We start from the raw sequence: 17,968 nt of genomic DNA, 5'->3' as shown, positions 1-17,968 counted from the left end.
CAAACTAGGGGTTGAATTGGAGCTGCAGCTGCCAGCTTACACTACAGTCACAGCAATGCCAGTTCTGAGCTGCATCTGTGAGCTACACACAACTCATGGCAACGCTGGATCATTAATGCAGTGAGTGAGGCCAGGGATCAAACCTGTATCTTCACAGATGCTAGTTGGGATCCTTACCGCTAAGCCACAATGGGAACTCCAAATTTCCTCAATAAATTTCTTGCACATGTTTTTTAAAGAAATATTTCCAGGTATCTTATAGTTTTGATTACAATTGGAGATAATGTTGACTTTAAAAATGCATTTTCTTAGTTTTTTTTTCTGATGTACTTAAATGTGGTTGTGTTAGGTAGGATAGGATAGGGAACCAGAGTCAGGCCATTAACCATCACCAAAAATGGGATGCCTGTATTTAAACAATAAGAACACAAGCAGGCACAAAATTAAGGGGCCTTCCAGGAGACTGCCCCATGACCCATCCCCCATGCAGATGAGGTATCCTGCCAGAGACCAACCAGAAGATTGAATATGCCCCATGCAGATAGGCAAATACTTGAAGTCAATCAACACTCAGCCCTAACACACGTGATGTGGGACTGGGCAGGAAAAACCAGGTCTTCACTATGGTTCACAGAATGGGGTTATAGAGTGAATTTAAGGTGGGGCCAGTTGCTACTTGTAGGGTACCTGCTTTCCCTTTGAGAGTGTACTTTCACTTGAGTAAACTTGCTTATGTTTTCTGACCTTTCTGATGTGTCTGCTGCTTCAATACTTCGCTGCATGCAGACAAGAACCAAGAAGACAATTCAGCTATAACAGTTGCTCTTTATACACAATTTACTTTTCAGATCTTCACTCACGCATGTTGCTTTCAAACCAGTATGACTTGCTCTATATATTTCCTAACTCTGGGTAACTCTTTTTCATATACTTGACACAGATGCTATTTGCCTTTGTTTTTACGATTACCTTATTAAATGCTATCCCTTGCACTAGACTTTATATTTTTGGTTACAGATCATGTCGTTTTTTTTTTTCCTTCATCTTGTATCTCCAATGCTTAATGGTATTGTTTTGCACATAGCATATATCTAACTTGTCCTTTTTGAGTAACTGACTATATGAATGAATGAATGGGTTAGTAGTACCATTTTTAAAAGTAAGTTATTAATTATGCTTAGATCCTCAGAGTATAAGAGAGATTAAAGGGAATTTCTCTTCAGCCATAACAGTTCAGTTCACACTGGAGACAAATCAATTAATGCTAAAAGTCTTTAAAAGACTGAAAATGATCACTATTTAAGACTTGAAATTATGTTTTCACTAGCTCCCGTCTGCTGATCATAACAACCCTCTTTAAGTAAAACTTGAAATAAAGAAATGCAAGAAGAGGAGAGAAATAAATGCTGTCCTTCATTTTAAGTGTCCTTTGATAGTAAAATACTGTGGAGTATTTATGTAAATCAGCATGAATAACAAATGAAATTGTTCTGATCAAGACTACTAAAAGGAAGGCTCAATGAATTAATTGTAAACAAAGTACAGCTCTTCACAATGCAATAATTCTTAATTGGATTGCAGTTGGATGAACTATAAAGAAAATGCTTTAAATTTAATTTTATATGATTTTACTGATATAATAACTAAAGTTTTAACAACACATCTTCCAATTTGGATTACAAAGGAAGAGGAGCACATTAACTGTTGTCAAGATAATTGTTTTTTCATCTACATGTTTTCCAAGCAGTAGGGAATTTGAGCTTAGCAACGACTTTTTTTTTTTTAACCAACCAAATCTTCTGTTAATAGCACATAAAGGGGAACAAAATCTGCCCCCACCACCCCACAATATTTCTCCTTGGCATAAGGACTTTTTTAAGTTGATTATTTTAACAAACAGCAGACAAAGGAAAAGCTCTGCAAACCAGTAGAATTTATCCTTTTGTAATAGATATTCACATTTACAAGGAAAATCTCCATTAGTAAGAATGTCTTCTTTCCTGTAGCAGGAAGAGAAAGATGACTAAAACTCTAGAAAACCCTATCAATGGAGAAAGCCTGGACTTAAATCTGCATAAAACTATGCCTTTGTTTACTGTGCCTTGCCTGATAACCTCGCCTAATCTCCACCCCCCACACCAACATTTTTTGTCTTCAGCTGGAGATAGTATTTCAAGTGGTGGTTTGGGTTATTTCCAGGAGTTATTCTGTTTTCCTGGGTATCTTCCATGTATACAGGAGGTTTACATGTTATAAAAGTTTTGTCCCTTTTTTTGCTGTTAACCCATTGTTATGTAGGAGAAAATGTCCCAATAAAATGTAGAAAGGAGAGACCCCAGCCATGACGACTAAGCAAAGTCTAGCCAACTGCCCCAACCAGTCCTCCCCCATGCATCTGCTTCTGTAAATTTGTTTCCGCATCTACTACCTTGCCTGACGTCACTCCAGTCCAACTAGCCAAGCTTGGACCCAAAAGATGTAGCCCATAAAAGCCTTGTGAAACCCTCCTTCCAGGCTCAGACTCTGGAGAGCGATCTCCTCTGAGCCCGTCGGCGTAATAAACCTGAGTTCTCCAACTCTCTGAGTGCTCGCTTGGTTTCTCGCCGGGTAAAAGAGCTGATCCACTACAGCCACAGAGCTGCTGGAGCTGGTACGCTACAGCCACGGGGCTGTCACCAGAGCTGAAGTGCTGCAGCACAGGGCTGCTGGGTATCTGCCGTAACAGTTTATTACATGCAGGGTTTCAGCCAAAAACCTGGAAGGGTAAAGGGTTTTTTCCTCCCTAATACACTTAAAGCTACCTATTTGGTAAGGATTATATTGATAAGACCAGCTATATTTTCTGGATCATGTGTTTTATTTTTTGTTCTTGTCTAATACACACACACACACACACACACACACACACACACACACACTTCCTAGGAGTTTTGGAAAGCTTAAGGAAGAATTAACTCTCACCTTCCACAGGTACACCCAAATTCATATGCTATAGGATATTTAGCACTTTAATGAAAGGTCCCATGAGAAACTCATGACTACTGCTTTTGCTTCAGCCAGGATCAGCTACATAAACTCTGGGACCCAATGAACAATGAAAATGTGGGTCCCTTGTTCAAAAGCATTAAGTTTCAGGAGGTTGACAACAAAGCATTCAACAAAGAGTGGATCCCCTTTGAGTCCCACAGGTCCCTTCTTCTTAGGGGTTCTGAATCTGCTTTTATAATCCAATACTGAACTGGTGAGGTTCATTTGAGCATCCTCTTTTTGGAATTGATGCTGATAAAGTGCAAATGAGGAATGGGTTAGCTTCTTATATTGTTCCAGGTAAGCCCCAAAGCATGAACTTTAAAAAATGATCAACAACACTACTCAGTGATCCCTGGGAATATGACAAACCTTTCTGAGGAGAGGCAATAGTAAGCAGATGGTGACTGAAGTAATTTCTGTGACATGAAACATAATTATAAAATTAATTATACATGTATTTTGATTATAAAATGTATTAATTGTAAAATTCCTATTTCCTGTTTGTAAAAATTTTTAAGCTGAAGTAACTAAAAAAATTGACATTGTTCAGATCAAGAAGACTAATGTGAAAAGGTACAATGCAGGTACTATTGTAGCTGATTTCAACTTCTCGAAGCACTGGTATTTTTTTTCTTCAAACTACTTTCCTTCTATTATGGATCACATCACTATGTCAACTACTACAACTTCAATACGAACTGCCATTTTTTTTTCTTTAAGCGCTCCTCCCTCCAGAAAAGAAAAAAAATAGGGGGTGGTGGTGGTGAAGATCTTTAGAATTGAGCTCTGACCTATAAAGTGAAGGAACAAAGGCAGATGCTCAAAATGATAGTTTCTGTTGCAGGAGAGTCAGTTTTTTTGAAAAGCAGAAGCCAGAACTATGGTCCTTTCTGTCTGACTTGGGTTAGGCTAGTTATGAAAAGTTGAATACAGCAGACAGAGTAGGGTAGAAAGGTTCTAGGAAAAGGAGTGATGTTTGATACATGAAATCAGGAATCACAGGTGATTAGTTTGTTCTTGGTGATATTCCTCCCTTTAGCAGGGTGCAGGTAGAACAGTTCAGTTCTGAAAAGAGAAAATGCCCAGAGCAGGCTAGGGCTAGGCCATGTCCAGAGAGGTTGGTCTACAGCATGACCTCTGTTTCATGAAAATCTGAAACAGTGGTCCAATCAGTAAGATGGCTGTGTGAAGAGGCAGAGTGATGGCAGAAGGGGGCATAGAAAGGCTGAATCAGAGAGAATAGCATGCCCGACTGTTCTTTAGGCATTAAGACCAGTGATCCTCAGAGCTAGGAATATTCCACCAACATTTACAGAACACTAGCAGGCATTGAGGAGGCATGCGTGAGAAAGACACATGACATGCATAGTCTTGCCTGTAGGTGCTCTGGATCTAGTAGGCAGAAAAGACACCAAGAGTTTTATTATAATAGGATAACAACAGGCTTAGAAGTATACACAGAGTAAGTGTAGCAACATAGTGGCATACAACATAGAAATCCTGGGATTTCAAGAATGATGTTACAACCAAATTTTAAAGAATGAATGGGAGGTCATTCTAGATAAATAGAAGAGCATAAGGGATGTCAGCGAGGTGTGAATCAGCATGGTGTACCTCAGAACCACAGGCAACTCAGTATTTACTAAACACCAGCATTCCAGGCAAAGAAAGGTAGGGCATGGAGGGATTAACAGTCAGGTTATGGAGACTTGTTTGTCACACTGCTGGGCTTTGACTCTTGATATTTGAAATATTTTTAAAAGGAGACTGATAGGCAAAATTGCATTTTACATTTAATCAAAGGTAAAGAGATCTGAGTGGGGGTAGTCTGTAGGCAGAGAGACCTAGTCAGGAGGCTAGAGCAATGATTTGGTGAGAACAGGTGAAGGCCTGGACCAGGGAAGTAATGGTAGAAATGGAGAGCAAGGGACATATGTGAAAGAGATTTAGGAAGTAAATATATTGATTGGTAACTAAATTGGTCTGTGGCTTAATGATGAGCTTGACGGGAATATCTGAGTGGCAATGAAAAAGGAAAGGCTGACTATACCCAGCAGAATGTGTGTAAATTCATTTTAGTGGCATGCAGCATGCTACTCAGTGTAGGCTGTTATGCTACAGTAAAAACCACCAAAACTTTCAGTGACTTAACAGTAAGTTTATTTCTTGCTCACAGCCTGTATAGATTGTGAAGGATTTCTGCTCCACACAAGCACTCAGGGATTCAGGCTGCCCTTGGTGACACCATTTGTGGCTGCTAGCTGCTGAGTAGAGTCCTAGCAGAGGGAAGGCGTGGGGTGTGGGCAGCCTGGAGAAGTGTACAAAGACACGTCTCAGCTCAGCCACAAGGTGACACACCTTTCTTTTGTTTATATTTCTTTGGTCAGAAATAACAACACATCCCCATCCAACTTACAACTTACATAGAAGCCTGATACATGCAATCTTCAGTATGCCCAGAGGGAAAGGAGAACCAAATATTGATGGCAACTAGTGAATTACAGTGAACCCTAAGGTAATACTAACCTGTCTTGGTGTGAAGTTATGTAGCACAAGACTGGCTAAGTTTGGCCATAGTAAAATATCTAGAGCACTCACTTGGTAATAACTTGCTCCATTACAGGCTCTGTGCTAAACTTGCATATATTAAAAGAATTCAGTAATTTAATGCCTCATAACTACCCAATAATACAACAAACATAATGGCTTTTTGAATTTTAAACTTGGAAGAGAACTTTCAAATGATATTCTAGAACAAGCCCTTTATTTTGCTGATGAAAAACTGATATCAAGAAGAATGAAATGAAAAGGTACAAATTTCCATTATAAAATAAATAAGTCCTGAGGAGAGAGTAGATTTTAAAAATTCTTATTACAAGAAAAAATATTTGTAACTATGTGTAGTAATGGATGCTTACTGGATTTACTGTATATATGTGTGTGTGTGTGTGTGTGTGTGTACACACTGAAACTAATATATATATATTACACTGATACTAATATAATGTTATACCTCAATTAAAAAAGCACACCAAAAAACCCTGAAAAACAAAGATGTTGACAGGCTGACAGACAAAAGTGAATAGTCTATGAGTAGGGGATCAAGGCATTTTTAATTATCACAAAGACTTAGACAAAAAGGAAAAGGAAGTTAGTTAAGAAAAAAATAAGAATTAAATAAGTATCAGATAACATAAAAAAGGAGTCACAGACTTAAGAATCTAACTCAGAATGAACTTTAAATCCAGTGTTTTTCCTCCATCACATTATTCCTCATGTTCCATGGTTTGGATCCCAAAGATTATAGGAAGGCTCTGTGGCATTTCATAAACTGGGCAAAATTACTGGTATAAACCTCTTGGTAAAGAGTCTAAAGATGTACTTATTATATTTTTTTCAATATTGATATAACGTTTATGGCTTACTCAGGAAGACATGGCTGACCATGCAGTTTTCATAAATATCCCAAATGGCAAAGCATTATTTGTATAGAAAACACCGTGGTTTACTGATGTGAGAAAAGGGTGCAGTTTTCCCCTTATTAACCCCACAAATGCTTATCAATGTATTCTCTATCTTTACCATTTAGAATTATATTTGACACTGTCACATCAAATTCTGACTAGTATACATGACTGGAAGGAAATACAGCACTCCTCAAGCCAGTTCTCATGGCTTATTGTGTTCGTTTAACCTAAGAATCACCATACTATGGCATTAACTAACTTCTTGATTCAAAATTCCTAACAAAATTGCAAAACAAAACAAATATTAAATACTAAATGCTGTAAGAGATTAAATGTATTATTTAAACTGGCACTTAGGTTGAGATACATAGTCACTGATAAAGTGGAGTAAAGGTAAAAGCTAGTTTATTTTTCAGTTGCAGAATATAGCAAATACTAAAGTCTATAAGCAAGAAAAAGATTTAATTTAGGCAGTGATTTATAAAATGGATGAGTATTACTAAAGAAAGAGAAGTTATGAAATTAGACAACAAAGGGTTTTTATGAATGAAGGAATGTTTTTAGAAAAGCTTAAGTGAAAGATGGTACTTAACAAATTTTGGTTTTTACCTCTAAAGAGTGTGAAGATGCTATTTAATGCTACAGAGTTATCAACATGGATATGAGTAGAATCAAAGAGTGCATGACTTTTTATGATATAGCAGGAATTGTAATGGTCGCAGTTCACTTAGGATAAGTTTTCTGAGGATAAATGTCATCCCTGGCATTAATAGTAGGATAGCAATGAACTCTGAGAAACAGATGGAAAGAATTTGCAAATTGGATCAACACAAGATTGTGGTTTTATTATGTCTTTGGGCTTCAGAATAAAGGACTCAAATTATCCTTCGGCAGGTAAAGAATAAGGAAAAGACCAAGAATTATTATCTTCCTTTGAACATGAACTGGACAATAATGTAGATAAATGATGAGAGGTTACATTCAGTTATAAAGTTGGCAGAGCATCTAAGAACCTTCCAATTTCATGTTAGAGAACAGAGGGTTGGCTGAGCCCTAGGCAACAATACTCAAGACACCTGTCATGAGGAGGATTTTTGTCCTGACTACCCCTAAAGAATCTATGTGTTCCATTTCTTTTGGCATAGATTTGAATTGTATACTGAAACTGTGAAATAGAGAGACAGATTTAATAATCATTCCACTTAGTAAGTACAGCTGGGGCAGGTAATTAAACAGGTTTTCTCTTGCCAGCAGGCCTAAAGCAATGTAGCTCAGAGTCTTGGTCACACCACTGGACAGAGACGGAAAGCTAATATTAAACAGGCCTTTTCTAGAAGGTCCATGTCAGCATTGCTGTTCTTAGCAAGCAGAAGTTATTAAACGGTCCTTGTCAGGCCGCCAGGGGCTTGCCGAATGTTCAGTAAGACTGAATATTGGATTTATAGGCCGAAAAATGAAAAGGAACTAGACTAACTGAAAAATTACTATCATTATTATTGGTATTTAATAAAATATACTCATTGTGACTCTTTGATATAGTCATGATATGAATAACCAGTCAAACACTGGGGAAATAATTTCTCAATTTTCAAATATAGTTTTCTTTGAATTATGAAAATACACATTTAATTGATGTGAGACATAGTAGCCTAATTGTGTGGAGGCTGAACAGCTACAAAACACTCATAGGGAGATGAAAATCTATCTTACTTAAATAACACTTTGTTAGGAAAGGGTTTTTTTGCTTGTTTGAAAATGAAAAGTCAGAATAATTTAAACTTTTTTCATTTAAAAATATATCAAATATATCTTCAATTCAGTTAATGAATTTTCCTACAATTATTATTCCAGTTACAAAATATGCCCAAATGTTTTATACTTAGCATGGTGCATGCAAGTTGAGTTCATATCAATTAGGATATGCTATGTAACAAAATACCCACAAACTTTGTGTCTTAAAATAAAAGATTTTATTATACCTCCAAATTTTGGGGGTCAGAAACTTGGGTAGGACCTGATTAGGTTAGGTAATTCTTCTGCCCCACATTATGCTATCCTCGGTCACTTGGTGGTATTTAGCTGATGGTTGGTCTAGCCTACAGGATTCAGGACAGCTGGTACCTTGGTGGGGACAAGTGGAAGTTTGGGCCCAGCTGTGCCTCTTTCCTTCTCCATGGAGTCTCAGGGCCTTTCCACAAGGCCATTTCAGCATGTAATGGTTAGCCACCATTGCAGCTGAAATATGCTGCTTAGTTTAGTGATTGTTGACATCAATGCTACATCTAATCCTAATTTCAACAGGGTGTCAAAACTATAAATATTCTTTACATATCGAACATGTAGGTGTCAACCCATATTTATGGACAGCTTGTTGACATTTCTATTTTGTTCCCCTGTCTGGAAAGGCAACGAATCTAAGTACAAATTGGATCATTGTACCCTGCAGAACAATTTCCCAATGGGTGTGTATGGTGATGGTGGAAGTGGCAAGAAGAGAAGGAGCTTTGCTGGAGCATATTTTTCAGTGAATTCCCTATATTATGTGTTTTTCTTTGCTTTTTTTTTTTTTGGTAGGGAGGGGGAAAAGGGTGAGAGGATTGTACATTCACAGACTTAAATAGTATATTTTTCACTTAAAAATTTGCTTTTATTAAAGGTTTTTTAAATTAAGTGCTTTAAAACATTTAGAAAAAAATCCTAATTGATATGAACTCAACTTGCATGCACCATGCTAAGTATAAAACATTTGGGCAGCTGTGTAATATGAGATATCTATGATTTAAACTAGATGAGAACAATGCATAAATAAACACAGAATTGGAACTGTTGCCTGAATATGTAAAAATAGAATAAAAACATAACTCTAAATCTATTACATAGTTTTAAGAGGAAGCTAAGTTTCAGGGATATTCACATAATATTAAGCATTAAAATTTATAATGTATTTTTTAAAGTTTAATTATTTCAGTAGATAAAAATTTTACATGGTCAAAAATATATTAATATGTTATAAATTATGAGAAAAATGTCTTTAACTACCCCTATTTTCTTTCCACCCAAGTCTCACTTCTGTCCCACAGAGAGTGAATATTAGCAGATTATTTATGTATGTACAGGTAAACAGGAATATGTATTACCATTTTTCACTTTCACAAGAATGTAGTATTCTATACAGGCCATCTAGACCTTGATACTTAAAAATAAATCTGTCTATATCCACACTTTGCTTTCTAATTTTTTCAGGAGCATAGTATTGCATTACATAAATGCAACATAAAATGTTTGCTTTTTAAAAATTTTTAGGCAATTAATAGCATAGTACTTATATTATTTAAGTATATCCATGGAAAATTTACAGAAGTAAAATTAACTAGGTCAAAATAATATGCAGTTGCAATTTTAATGGATATTATTAAATTGATCATCATAAAAGTTATGAATGTATACTCACTCTGGAAATGTATGAGACTGGCTTCTATATAGGCTCACTAACAGTGCAAAATAAAACTGTGTATTTTTTTTTCCAAATTGATAGATTAATATAAGTGGCATTTCTCTGTCACTAATGTCTATTTATTTTATTCTTGTTGACTTTATGCTTTGCTTTTCATGTTTAAAAGAACATTTTCAAAAATATTTCTCTTTAATAGACACATAGCATTATACAGCATTTTAAAATTCAGGTTTTTAAAGTAGATAGCTTAACTCCACACCACAGTTCTGTCATGGCCATGCCCTACAGACTTGTGCACATTAATTAACCTATATAAGCCTCAAGTTCCTCTTCTATATAACAGAGTGTGATAATAACAGTGCTTTCCAACCTAAATGTCCACAGACAGATAAATGGATTGAGAAGATGTGGTATATATACAAAATGAAATATTACTTAGTCATAAAAAGCAATGAACCATTGCCATCTGCAAGAACATAGATGGATCTGTAGAGTAGTATGCTAAGTGAAGTAAGTCAGAGAGAAAGACAAATAATGTATGTTTTCACTTATATCCAAAAAACAAAACCATCAAATATAACAAAAGAGAAGCAGGCTCATATATACAGAGAACAGAACAGTGGTTGCCAGTGGGGCAAAGATAGCTGAAATAGGTGAAGGAGATGAAAATAAATTACAGGGATATACTGTACAATATAGGGGATATAGTCAATAATATAACTTTGTATGTTGATAATCTGTAAAAAGAAGAAATCACTGTGTTTGTTGTACACCTGAAAATAATATAATATTGGAAGCCAACTATACTTCCATAAAAATATTTTAATTTAAAAAAATAAGTAAAAGAACATTTTCTTTCCTGTGAACTGTATGCTTGTATCTTTTCACCAAAGATCTATTGTTATTTTTCTTTCTCTTATTAGTATTTCTTATAATATTCTCTAATATTAATATTTAGGAAACTATATATTAGAGTTGAGAAATTTTTGACCTGATTTTGCAAATATTGTTTCTTCATTTTTTTTTCCCCTTTGACTATATTTATATATAGTTTTTGGCCACATATAAGTTATTTACATTTGTATAGTTAAATCTATCCATTATTTCTTTAATGACTTTTCAATTTCAATTTACAGCTAGTCAGAAATTTTTTTTCTCCAGTTTTTATGAGATAATTCTACCAGTTTTCTTCTGGTATATATATGTATTATTTAAATACTTGCTTTGTTTGGAATTCATCTTGGCGTCTGACATGGGGTATGGATTTAGTTTACTTTTCTCCAGTTATTCCAAAGCCATTTATTGAATAGTTTATCTTTTCCTCACCAATTTGATATGCTAACTTTATCATCTTTCAAGTGTTTATATATATTTATATAAACTTCTGGATACTCTATTCTAAGCCATTGATCTGTTTAAGAGCCAATAAGTCACTGTTTAATATTGAAGTTTTATAAATATATCATAAATAAATTATAAGTTTGGTCTTCCATATTGTCTTCCTTATTTTTTGGAGTTTTGCTCAAAATATTTCTGTTTATTTTTTCTATTTGAACATTATACATTATTTGCGATTATGATTAAGTATTTGACTAATTAAAACTTACCTTTTTCATTTAGGTTGTATCAAATTTATAGAGTAACTTAGGGATAATTAAAATCTTCTTGATTTTGAGCATCCTATCCAATGACATAGTATGTTACATAGTTTATGTCTATGTCTTCTCCTTTGATGCTGCTTTAAAAGTTATCTTCAAAGAGATAGTTTTCATATTTGTTATTGTTATTCTTTTCTATTTAACCTTGATATTATAAATAGATTTTTTTCCCTAGAATTATATTTTCTGATTGGTTATTTGCATATATGAACGCTCTTGGTTTCTGAATGACAATTTAATATCTCTCTAGCTTAATTAATTTTTTGTAAGAATTTTCTTGTTTACTCTCTTGGGTTCTACAGACAAACAAATATATCTCAGCAAATAGTAAAAATTTTACATCCTCCTTCCAAAATGTTTTACTTTTGATTTCTTCCTCTATTTAAATTAATTGACTTGTGAGCTGAGATAGATATATTTTCACCATGACTCTATTGACTTTTATTTCATTTGGTGTTATTAGATTGGATAGTTTTTGATTCCTTTTTTACCTACAAAAATGACTTTCCATATAACTCAACTAAATGTTTATCAAATGTGGTTGCTAAATTATTTCAAATGCTTTTTTTTAATCTGTGGTGGTGATTTATATTGCTTATATTAATAGATTTCCTAATGTTGAATCATCATTATATTTGTGTACTAAAACTTAGTCATGGTAAAATTATCTTTAATTTTATTGCATTTTTCGTTTTTAGTATTTTATTTAGGATTTTACACCAATATTTGTAAATTAGAATTCTCTCTAGTTTGTTTTTAAAGTAAAATCTTAACAGGATTTTAGTATCAATGTCATTCTCATTTTATAAGCTTGCTTTCTTTTTTATGCCTGAAGCAGTATACTAGCATTTCAGTAGCCTGATTGTTCAATATTTGTTGGAATTCTCCTGTGAAATCCTTTGATTCTAGGAGGATTAATCTTTGATTATTTTCTCTCAATTGTTTTATGGAAATTAACCTTTTCTGGTTTTCTGGTTTTCAACAGCAATTTTGACAAATTATTTTTCTTAGAAAAAATATCCTGTTCTTCAGATTTCAAATTTATTTTATAATATTAGCACAGCACTTATCAGTCATCCAATTTCTTATACTTCGTGACTTTTTCGATATTTCATCATTTGACTTCCTATTATATGCTTTCTTACAATTGATCTTGATTAACTAGTGACTTTCATGTTTTATTGTTTATTTTTTCTTTGAAGAAGTAGTTTTGAATTTTGATTTTTATTTCATTAAATTCTAATTTTGTTTTTATTCTTTTTTTATTAATTTTTCGTTAATGCTTTCCTTATGCTTGCTTTCAATTTATTTATATTCTTTTAACTGTTCTAATGTTACTTAATCCATTCTGTCTTTCTAACTGATAAACGTATTTAGGGCTGTGCATTTTTCTCTGAACAGTACTTATCTATACTCCATATATTTGAACACAGGGTATTTTCTTATTATCTTTGCTTTTTAGAAGTTTTACAATTTTGATTGGCACTTCATTTGAGCTGAGAGGTTTTTTTTCTGTGACTAGATTTATAGATACCTACATTTACTTGTTTTGTTAATTTCTAATTTATTGCCCTTTTAATCACAGAATATAGTTTCTATGACCCATCATGGTTAATTTACGTATCAACTTGGCTGGGCATGGACTGCCCAGGTACATTGTCAAACATTATTTTGGATAGTTTTGTGACAGTGTTAGATGAGATTACTATTTAAATGGGTAGACTATTAGTAAATTAGAATGTTTCCCATAATGTGGGTGGGTCTTATTCAATAATTCAATCAAGTGAAGGTCTGAATAAAACAAAAGGACAGATGGAGTTCCCGTCATGGCTCAGTGGTTACTGAATCCGACTAGAAACCATGAGGTTGCGGGTTTAATCCCTTGCCTTGCTCAGTGGGTTAAGGATCTGGTGTTGCCGTGAGCTGCGGTGTAGGTCGCAGACGTAGCGCGGATCCCACGTTGCTGTGGCTGTGGTGTAGGCCAGCGGCTATAGCTCCAATTCAACCTCTGGCCTGGGAACCTCCACATGTCATGGGAGCAGCCCAAGAAATGGCAAACAAACAAACAAACAAAACAAAACAAAACAGGGACAGACAGATCTCCCTTAGGGAAGAGAGAGTTCTCCAGCAGACTGCTTTCAGACTGTCTACAGCAGATTGATTTAGGACTTGAACTGGAATATTGGCTCTCCTGGGTCTCCAGTCTACTGACCCACCTTACATATTTTGGACTTGCCAGCCTCCAAAATCATGTGAGTCAATTCCTTATAATAAAGCCTACATTTTATTGCTTCTGTTTCTCTGGGGAACCCTGATTAATATGCCACCCAAAATTTTAGTCTACATTTCCCTGTTATTTTGTTTGCTAAATTTTGTAGTTGTATGATGAATCCATGTGAACAATATTTTCTGAGTTTCTTCATTTGTAATTTTATATCTTTAAGACAGCTGCAGTTACTATAAAATTTGTAAATCAGCTTTCTTTTTCATTTTTTATTATCTTTTTTATTATCTTTTAAGTTTTCCACTGTCTTCTGGCATTAAGTGTTCCTAGGCAGAAATCTGAAATCAGCCTTATTTACTTCCCTTATAAATATCTGGTTATTTTCCCTTGGTTGCTTTACAGTTAAAGTCTAGTAACTTTATTAACTTGTAAGTAGCTGGTAAGCAGCCTACTTAGTTTGATTTGGCATATAATGTGCTCTTTTAATACATAAATAGACAGGGTATTGCCACCTATTAGCTGAGATTTGATATAATTAACAGCATTTTAGTCTCCTCATCTGTATAATAGGGAAACTAATAGGATTTGTCTTGAGAGTTATTATGAGATTCAGTCAACATTTTAAAATGTTTAAAATGTTTGATATATAGAAAATTATACTGTTTATTTTATAAATTAATAGATAAAAATAAATTTCCTTCAGAAAAGTTTTCTTGATTTTATGTATTTATATGTTATTTCAATTTTTCTCTTAGAGAATTTCAAATATGTGGGGATTAAATGTTCTTTAACTCTTTTCTAAATCAATTATGTTTTCTCTAATCTGTAAACAAAGATAAAAACAAAAAGGAGTTTGCATTGTGGCTCAACAGAAATGAACCTAACTAATATTCATGAGGATGCAGGTCTGATCCCTGGCCTTGCTCAGTGGGTTAAGGATCTGGCTTTGCTGTAAGCTCTAGTGTAGGCTGCAAAAGTGGCTTGGATCTGGCATTGCTGTGGCTGTGGTTTAGGCTGACAGCTGTAGTTCTGATTCAACCCCTAGCCTGGGAACTTTCATATGCCGTAGGTGTGCCCCTAAAATGAAAATAATAAATAAATAAATAAAGTTAATTAAAAAAAGAACACACTGAGGTATAATTTTTAGTGTAAGTACAGACTTCTCAGAGTTTTGGCAAATATATACAGTTGTACAATGGCATTGAGTCACATTTTAGAACACCTCCATAACCCCACAAACTTATGTTGTGTTGTTTGCAGTCAATTCTGCCCCCATCTCTAGCCCCAGGCAATTTCTGATCTATGTTATTATTACCAGAGTTTCATCTTTTCTAGAGTTTCATATAAATGAAATCATATAGTAGTTAAGCATTATATCTGACTTATTTCCTCTCTATTGTAAGTATAGTTTTTTCTCTTTTATTACTGGGTGACTTCACTGCATGGATATGTATTTTATTTAATCTAATCTGTATAAATAGTTAAGTTCTATTGCTTTTTGCTTGCTTCACTTATTTCTATTTCATATGTTGTTTATTGGATTTTCTGAGGTATCTATTTTGGTGCTTTTTCAAATTTCATTTTTCTATGTGTGATGTTTCTTTTTTTCTTACTCATTCCTGTCATCCACAAGTTCTTGTTGCATCTTTTCCTATTGTTCCCCTATCTTTGCCACCTGAAATTAGTCCTTTATGAATTTCTTTCATAGGCTGATGGTTTAATTCGACTTTCTTAATTTTTAGTGATATGCTTGTCCATGGTCTTTTTCTGTTCTATGGAAACATTTTCTGAAGACTGTGCACTCACTCATTCAACCATTCATCACTTAACAAATATATTTTTAATTGCTACACTGTAGCAGGCACTGAAGATATAGCAGTAAATAAAACAGAATGCAATAAAAATTTGGGGAAAATATTTAAATATATCAAATTATAAATTGTGTTATGCAGGAAAATACAACCCAGAGAAGAGGAATAAGGAATGTTGATGTGTTTTAAACAATGTCACCTGTGAGGATTACTCTTGGGAGGCGATAGCTAATTAAAACTTGAAGGAGCTGAGAGAGTGAGCCACATTGCAATCTAGGGAAGAATATGCTAGGGAGATGAAAGAGCAAGACCAAAGTCTTTGAGGGATGAGTATGCCTGGAATGTTCTTGGAAAAGAAAGAAGGCCAAGGGATAGAGAGGTTGAAAAGTTAGAGGTAATGGAGTGTATGATCACACAGTTTCTTGTAATCTTTTTAAAGTTTAGTTTTTGCTTGAGTGAGATGGAGAGAGAGCCCTGGGGTATATGGAGTGGAAGATGAAAGAATCTGAGTATTTTTAATCTTTCAGTTAATTTTGTGATCCTTACTACATTTTTACAGTATTTATATATTAATTCTGTGCTGTATCCTTTTTTAGTACATAACACTGAATAAGTTGGATTTTCCTAAACCAGCTATTTGTAGATTGTTCATATGGTAGTAGGGTGTGAGAAGATCCTAGGCAGCACTCCAGACTTCGCAAATTAAAAGTCTCCTCCTGCTGCCATAGAGACAGACCACTCCCAACAAATGTGGCTTCTTTGTCGGTCTTAGTATACTCCCACAACATGCCAGGTCTTCTGTTTCTTTTCATCAAGCTTATTCCAGAGGTCATGTTCTCTTCTGTTTAAGAGATGTAGCTTTTGCATTTCTGAATAAGCCTCTCACTGGCTGTTAATGCTGTCAGATAACCTTCTGGCCTTCTTATCTTGATTTCTTGCTTCATGACTTCTGACCATCTAACCTTCTTTTGGCAGCTTTCACATGTACATGGGAACGGCTTATTATAGCTGCATCCTAATTCCCCTGAAATTTGAGATGATAGGTTTCCTTGTTGCTTTGGTGTTAGTTTTAGGAGGACAAGGAGAATTGTCCTGACTGAGGTAGTGTGATTGTTAATTTATGTGTCAACTTGGCTAATCTATGGTGCCCATTTGTTTGGTTAAATATCAGTCTCTTAGTGTAGCTGCAAAGTTATTCATTAGGTGTGATTAACATTTAAATCAGCAGACTTTGAATAAAGCAGTTTACCTTCCACAGTGCAGGTGGGCCTCATCTGATAAGAAAAGAGATTGAGGTTCTCTAAAGAGGAAGGAATTCTGCATTCAAACTGTCTTCAGACTCAAGACTGCAACAGCTGCTGCTGGAATTTCTAGCCTGCTGGACTTCCTACAAATTTCAAACTTGCCAGGCACTGCAATTACGTGGATCAATTCCTTATAATAAGTGTGTCTCTCTCTCCATCTCTCTATGTATGAATATATATATTTTCACATATATATGAAAAAATACACACACACACTCAATTTGTTTATTCTATTGCTCTGGAGAATCCCGGCTAATATAGGTAACCACATTTGTAAATTCAATCACTGATTTGCTGCAAATATTAGGGAAATTTTGTATAGCGACATCATTTAATAGTATTTTGTATTTATCCAGTATTTATATAAGTTATAGGTTTTCAAAGGTGTATTTATTATTACACGTATAATTCCATAGGACATTTTTGGGAATTGCAGTTTAACATGTTGGGTAATTTTGTATTGTATTTTCACTCTTACTATAATATCTGAAAAGTGTGGTATTAAAGCAGAGGGGTCAAGGAGCTAAAGTTTTAAGAAGTTATCATTTCCAAAGACTATGTATGTTAGGCATCAATAATTAATAGATCAAGCCTGAAGATGGAGTTCATGCCATCTTTGAGCAGAGACAGGAAGATTTTCAGCCTCTTTTCTACCTAAGAACATACTTATTATTTTGTAATACATTCCTTAACTATCATATGCATTTATAACCAACAACATATCAGAGATAGATTTAAAATAATGACATAACATATGATAGATACATAGTCATGTCACATATTCTAGATCTCGATTTTAGAATATTTCTTTTTTTTTTTTGGCTTTTTTTTTGCCTTTTCTAGGGCCGCTCCCATGGCATTTGGAGGTTCCCAGGCTAGGGGTCTAATCAGAGCTGTAGCCACCAGTCTACACCACAGCTCACAGCAATGCCAGACCCTTAACCCACTGAGCGAGGCCAGGGATCAAACCTGCAACCTCATGGATCCTAGTCAGATTCATTAACCACTGAGCCATGACAG

General features: G+C 34.7%; 1 long non-coding RNA gene across 6 annotated transcripts in view; it reads right to left on the bottom strand.

Moving 5' to 3' along the window:
- Positions 1-17,968, bottom strand: part of LOC110259772 (uncharacterized) — an 835,641-nt gene that overhangs the window by 493,201 nt on the left and 324,472 nt on the right. The window contains exon 5 of one of the 6 annotated variants that reach the window (XR_014838467.1): positions 15,366-17,894. The exons of the other annotated variants lie outside the window; for them this stretch is intronic. This is a non-coding gene — a long non-coding RNA (uncharacterized LOC110259772). Of the gene's footprint in view, positions 1-15,365; positions 17,895-17,968 lie in introns of those variants that run through there. 6 annotated transcript variants of the gene reach the window in all.

This window comes from Sus scrofa, chromosome 2, assembly GCF_054392235.1.
Source record: "Sus scrofa isolate SSC_HxYL_T2T_F1_AM1 chromosome 2, Sscrofa_HxYL_maternal_Yorkshire_Landrace_v2.0, whole genome shotgun sequence".
In the NCBI taxonomy this organism is placed as follows: Eukaryota; Metazoa; Chordata; class Mammalia; order Artiodactyla; family Suidae; genus Sus; species Sus scrofa.
The sequence above is the reverse complement of the archived record's forward strand: the minus strand, read 5'-3'. Positions and strand labels throughout refer to the sequence as shown.